This window comes from Nannospalax galili, unplaced genomic scaffold, assembly GCF_000622305.1.
Source record: "Nannospalax galili isolate Female #2095 unplaced genomic scaffold, S.galili_v1.0 scaffold342, whole genome shotgun sequence".
NCBI lineage: Eukaryota > Metazoa > Chordata > Mammalia > Rodentia > Spalacidae > Nannospalax > Nannospalax galili.
In genome coordinates this window covers 2,990,414-2,996,608 of record NW_008349359.1, presented here as the reverse complement: position 1 = coordinate 2,996,608, position 6,195 = coordinate 2,990,414, and the positions used below count along the sequence as shown (strand labels likewise).

Genomic DNA, 6,195 nt, shown 5'->3' with positions numbered 1-6,195 from the left:
GAGCTTCTGTATAGACTGTCCACTCTTTTCCCACAATACCCCATCTCTTTCCCATGGCTACTAACTCCTATTTACCCTCCCACTCTCTCAAGGAAGCCTACGCTGACCTCTACTCCAAACTCCCACCTTCTCCTTTACAGGGAGTGTGGCGATGTTGGCTGGAGAGACCTAGCTTGTTCAGGTACCTAGCAGTGTCTGTCTCCCCCTGCTGGAATACAAGCTCCTCAGTGACAGAATACATTTATCTGATTACCATATTATCAGTCCCTAATACAGTTTCTGATGCGCAAGAGTGGCCATTTTTTCATAAATGAATAAATGAATCCTTCTTTGGGATACAACAGCTGAGGGACTGGTTTTCTGTGGGAGGCTGGAAAGTTGAAAGATGTGGGTGTTGTGGGAAGCAAGACAGACATTTTGGGGTATCCCTCCACCCTCATATCTCCCACTCACCTTTTCCCAGCTAATCCAAATCACAACAGTGTCTGCCTTATCATGGGCTCCTCCAAAAGTGCCCCACCAAATGTGGAAACTGCCAGAGAATGAATATTGTAAATGGAACTCTACCACAGGAACTCCACCAAGACAGATTCTTTTTGCTATTTGCTACAAAAAACAAAACACCCCACCCCTCCCCAAAAAAGTGGTACAAGTGCACAACTTTCCCCAAAGCCTTCCCAGGTAAGGCTTTGACCTCTGTAGCAAATGCAATGCTTTTAGCAAGACTTTTCTTTGCCTTATGCAAAGTTTTAATTTTTTAAATATATTTACACATAAATACATGCTCACATACAACTATATGAAAAGATTTTTTTTCCAGTTCCTATGTTTTTATTAACTCATACACAATTATTTATCTTCTTGTTTGTTGAAGCAGTAAGTCAGACAGCACTTGCCACAGTAATGTCTGTCAAAGTGGCTGGCCATGAAAACTCCAGCCCCACACTCATCAGAAGGGCACTTGCAACGAAGGCAACTAATTTTTGCCATTTTCATCCACCTTACAGTATTTCAGGCTGGCCAACTCCACCTTCTTTCTCTTATGCTTATTCTTCTTGGGAGTGGTGTAAGACTTCTTCCTTTTCTTAGCACCACCACGAAGTCTCAACACAAGGTGAAGGGTGGACTCATTTTGAACGTTGTAGTCAGACAAAGTTCGTCCATACTCCAACTGCTTACCAGCAAAGATCAGTCTTTGCTGATCAGGAGGAATTCCTTCCTTATGCTGGATCTTGGCTTTTACATTTTCTGTAGTGTCCAAGGGTTCAACCTCAAGTGTGATGGTCTTCCTCATAAGGGTCTTTATGAAAATCTGCATCCTGGCCGCAGCACCGCAGATGGCGGATCGGGAAAAAAGCTACAAAAAGACCTTTAAAAATCTTACTGCCAAGCACTGAGTGTCCCTATCCAAAAGCAGGATCTTTCCAGAAATATTCTGTGAACACAAGCAAAGTCACATGTACCCTCCCACACACACCCTTTGCAGGAAGGCAGTGTATGCTTTTCACATTGCTCTATACCCAGCTTATTTCATTTGACAATATAGCTTGAAGACTGTTCCATACTGTTTATATACAGCTACTTTATTCTGTTTCACCCTTCTAGTCTATGAAATGCATGTGTCACTGTAGCTATCCAATGTCTTATTTGTAGATGTTTAAGTGATTTTTAGTCTTTTGTTGTTGTAAGTATCAGTGCACTGACTATTCTAAATTTCATTGTATCCATTTGGAACAGCTGAATCAAAAGAATAAACTTTTGACAATGTTGATAGATGCTATCCAGTTTCCCTCTATTACAGACTAAAATACATCTATCTCCAATGTCTATGTTGAAGCCCTAATCCACAATGTGGCTGTGTTTGGAACTAGCACCTGTGAGGAGGTAATAAAAGAAAAGGAAAGCATGAGAGACCTCTCTCTTTCTGAGAGTACAGAAAAGAAGCCATGGGAAGGCATGGTGAGGATGCAGACGTGAAAGGGAAAATCTCACCAGGCAGCATAACTGATGACCCCTTGACCTCAGCCTTCAAGCCCACAGAACCGTGAGGAAATTTTCGTCTACTGCTTGAGCCACACAGTCTATGATCCATGTATGGCCCAAGATGACCAATAACTCTCTGAAACAGCTATATCCATTTACACCCCCTCAGCACAGTGGAGAGTCACTGGTTCCCCCAGCTATCACAGGACTCAGACCACTGTCAAACACATTTTCTGACAATCTGAAAAGTGAAAAGTTTATATCTCAGTGTAGTTTTAGTTTGCATCTGTATTAAGTGAGGAGGGACATCTTTTCTTGTATATAAGAGAGATTTATACTCCTTTTGTGAATGTCTATCACATCTCTCACCCAATTTTTTTCTATTTGTTGTTCTTTTCTGATTTGCTTATAGGCACATTTTAAATTAAAAGATTAATCATTTATAATGTGAGTTTCAAACATTTCCCAATTTGTCACGTCTTTTGTGATTTTGATTTTTTTCACTTAAAAATGTTTACGAGATTCTTTTCCAATTAGCACTAAAAAAAATTAAATCAGCCGGGCGTGGTGGCGCACGCCTTTAATCCCAGCACTTGGGAGGCAGAGGCAGGAGGATCTCTGTGAGTTCAAGGCCAGCCTGGTCTACATAGTGAGTTCCAGGACAGCTGGAGCTACAGGGAGACCCTGCCTCAAAAAGACCAAAAAAAAAATTAAATCAGTTCAAGATCGTGAGTTCCCAGGATGTGGTCTGCAGGTCCCCAGCATCAGAGGTAGCTAGGATGCTTAGTAAACACTTACATTCCTCTTCCCAACCCCAGAATGACCGCACTCTAAATAAATTGCTGATGATTCTCATATGCAGTAACGTTCAGAACCTTGAGATACTTTTGAATCTGGTTTTGTATGCCTGCATCACCTGCCTTTTCCAATACTTTAAGTTCTGATAGTGACTACTTTGCAGTAACAGTTCATCTTTGCTAGCCTAAATCGTACATAAACCAGAATGACTTGGAAAAAACATAAAACGGAAAACCCTATATAACTGTGATATATTTTATCAAGAAGTTTGAGGAAAGCTACCATCCAAGGTAGAGCATACCAGCAAAAGATGGAGAAACAATTGCAGCCATTTAATTTGAAGAATATATTTAAATGCTTCTAAATATTGTTGGTCCAGATTTTAAATTCTTGCCCTGTTTCATGTTAATATTTACATGATTAACATCACTACAAATGAATTCTTCCAGAAAGAAAAATTAATTTCAAAATATATTTCCAAATATATTATTTTCCAAATAAAAGATTCCCTATATACATGGGTTCCAAATGTATGGACCCAACCAACTATAAATCAAAAATATTTAGAGAAAGCATGCACTTGCATCTAGAGTCATTATTCCTATATACCGCCAAACAATGATTATTTACACAGTATATAAACTGTATTAGGTATTGTAAGAAAGCCAAGATGACTTAAAGTATATAGGAACCTTGCCAGAGTGATGCTGTTCTATATCAAACACTGTAGAAATATGCAAACACAGCTTTGAAATTTTTTTGTTTATTATTTTTATTTTATGTGTATGTGTGTATTGCCCGCATGTACGTAAGTGCACCTATGTCGTGCAATGCCCGAGGAGGTCAGAAGAGGCTGTTGGATCCCCTGGGACTGGAGTTATACTTGTTAGTTGCCATGTAGGTGCTGGGATTCGAACCTGGGTCTTCTGCAAGAACAACCAGTGTTCTTAACCACTGAGCCATCTCTCCAGCCCCAACCACAGATTTTTTAAAAATTATATTTGGAGTCCTAGAATTACCAGCCAATGCCAGAATTTCTCCCCCAGGTCGAGAAGCAACCCTGGTAACATTCATAATTATATGGTGTTGTGAGTTTTTGAGGAAGAGCATTCAAAGTGTTTGTTTTCCTGCAGTTTACTTGCTGTTGAATGAGCAAGTAGGGATCCATTGTGATTTGAAGTGCTTCTCTCAATAATTAAAGATATATTTTCTTGAGAAAAAAAAAGGCAACTTGTATTTTCTTGGATGGGGGACTTTTTCTCATGATTTCCATCTCTTTATACAAAATCTAATTAAGAACTAGCTGGAGTCAACTGTCTTGCAAAGAAGTAAAAAGAAAAGAAAAAAAAACTTGACTTATGAATTACTTAAACACAGACCTTTCATTTTGTCACTGGCTTTCCCTGAGTCACATTGAAGTTGCAATCACTTTCTGTTATTAGAAGATTATTGACTTTCTCAAGAAGAAAATATGTAGCTAAATATAGCTAAAGATAGTCACCACAGAGCTATTTTTGATATAAAATGCCTTATAATCTAGACAGGAAATAGTCTTCTAACATATTGCATGTGTATTTTCTGTACTAGCACAATAAAAATTTACTTTTTCAATAGAAAAAGAAATGTTTAAGAGGCTAGAGAGATGGCTGAGAGGTTAAGAGCACTAACTGCACTTGCTGAGGATCTGGGTTCAGTTCCCAGGACCCACATGGCAGCTAATAACCATCCATAACTCTAGTTCCAGGGAATCTGGCACCCTCTTATGGCCTCCATGGGCATTGAATGCATGGGTGCACTTACATACATGAAAGCAAAACATTCATACACAAAAATAAATAAACAAATTTTAAGTGTTTAAAAAAATCAAATTCAAGCCAGGCATGATGGCACACACCTTTAATCCCAGCACTCAGGAGGCAGAGCCAGGTGGATCTTTGTGAGTTCAAGGCCACCCTGGTCTACGTAGCAAGTTCCAGGTCATCTGAGGCTACAAGGAGACCGTCTCAAAAAGACTGAAAAAAAAAATCAAATTTATCATTTTTTCTCCATTGCTTCTGGGTTTTGCATAATGTTTTAAAAGTCTTTCCCCATATGACTTAAAAATAAGTGTTTCATTTTTTTAAAATAAAATATTTTATTTATTATTTTTATTTTATGTACTCAGGTGCATTGTTTGCATGTATGTAAGTGCAACTGTGTTGTGCAATGCCCACAGAGGTCAGAAGAGGGCATCAGATTCCCTGAAACTGGAGTTATGAATGGTTGTTAGCTGCCATATGGGTGCTGGAATCGAACCCAGGTCCTCTGCAAGAGCAGTCAGTGCTCTTAAGCACTGAGCCATCTCTCCAGCCCCCAAATAAGTGTTTCATCCTCTCTTCTAGAACTTTTAGAATTTAATCTTTTTTATCCATCTGAAATTTATTTATGCAGTATATGGTAGGAAGTCAACTTTATTTTGGCAAGCTAATAGCCCCAAACCATTTACTAATGAATCTTTTTTTTTTCTTTCCTGATTCAAAGTATAACATTAAACATATACTTAATGGCTACATTTTTTAAGTTATAGTGATATCAAATGAGGTTTTAATATCTAGGGAGCCTGGCCATACATCATTACTGCTTTAGAAATTTCTTTTCCATTCTTAGAATCAGTTTATCTGGTTTCAAAGAAAAACCTTTTTGATGTTTTTGCTGGAGGATACAGTAACCTTAAGATCAGCTTGGGAAATCTGGCACCTTTGTGATGTTCAGCATCCTATTAAAGTTTATGACCTACTGTAAAAATATTTTTATTTATTATTTTTTTACATGTATGAGTGTATTGCCTGCATGTGTGTAAGCATATGTGTGTTGTGCAATGCCCATGGAGGTCAGAAGAGGGCATCACATCCCCTGGAATTGGAGTTTCAGACAATTGTTAGTGGCCATGTAAGTGCTAGAAATAAAACCTGGGTCCTCTGCAAGAGCAGTCAGTGCTCTTAACCACAGAGCCATCTCTCCAGCCCCGTGACCTATGTTTTATTTGTTCAAGTCTTATTTTTGCCCCTCAACAGCTTCTTAGTAGTTTTCCTGACAGCTCTTGTACATTTCTTAGGTTAATTTCTAAATATTTCATCTTGGATTATGGTTAGCTGTGAGTTAGAGCTTTAGCTGCATTTTCTAACTGGTTTTTGACTATTATAATGGCTTCTAAAATTTTGGTGCTAGTCAGCTGTTAGCCACTCTTTATCATCATTTTTAGATTCCTGTTTTCTAGGTAAAATTCAAATAATGAAAAATTAACTTCTTCAATTCTTATGAAAAAAACCCCTCTCATTTGGGAGGTAGGAGGCAGCAGGTTCTTTTGGTATTTTTACATCATAAGATTATTAAAGTAGGTAATAGTTAAAAGTTTTAAAAGCATTAAAGGGTAAA

At 38.2% G+C, this 6,195-nt stretch overlaps 1 pseudogene; it reads right to left on the bottom strand.

Annotated features, from left to right (window-relative positions):
- Positions 1-817: 817 nt before the first annotated feature.
- On the bottom strand, positions 818-1,318 carry LOC103744969 (annotated as a pseudogene).
- Between the last annotated feature and the right edge of the window lie 4,877 nt (positions 1,319-6,195).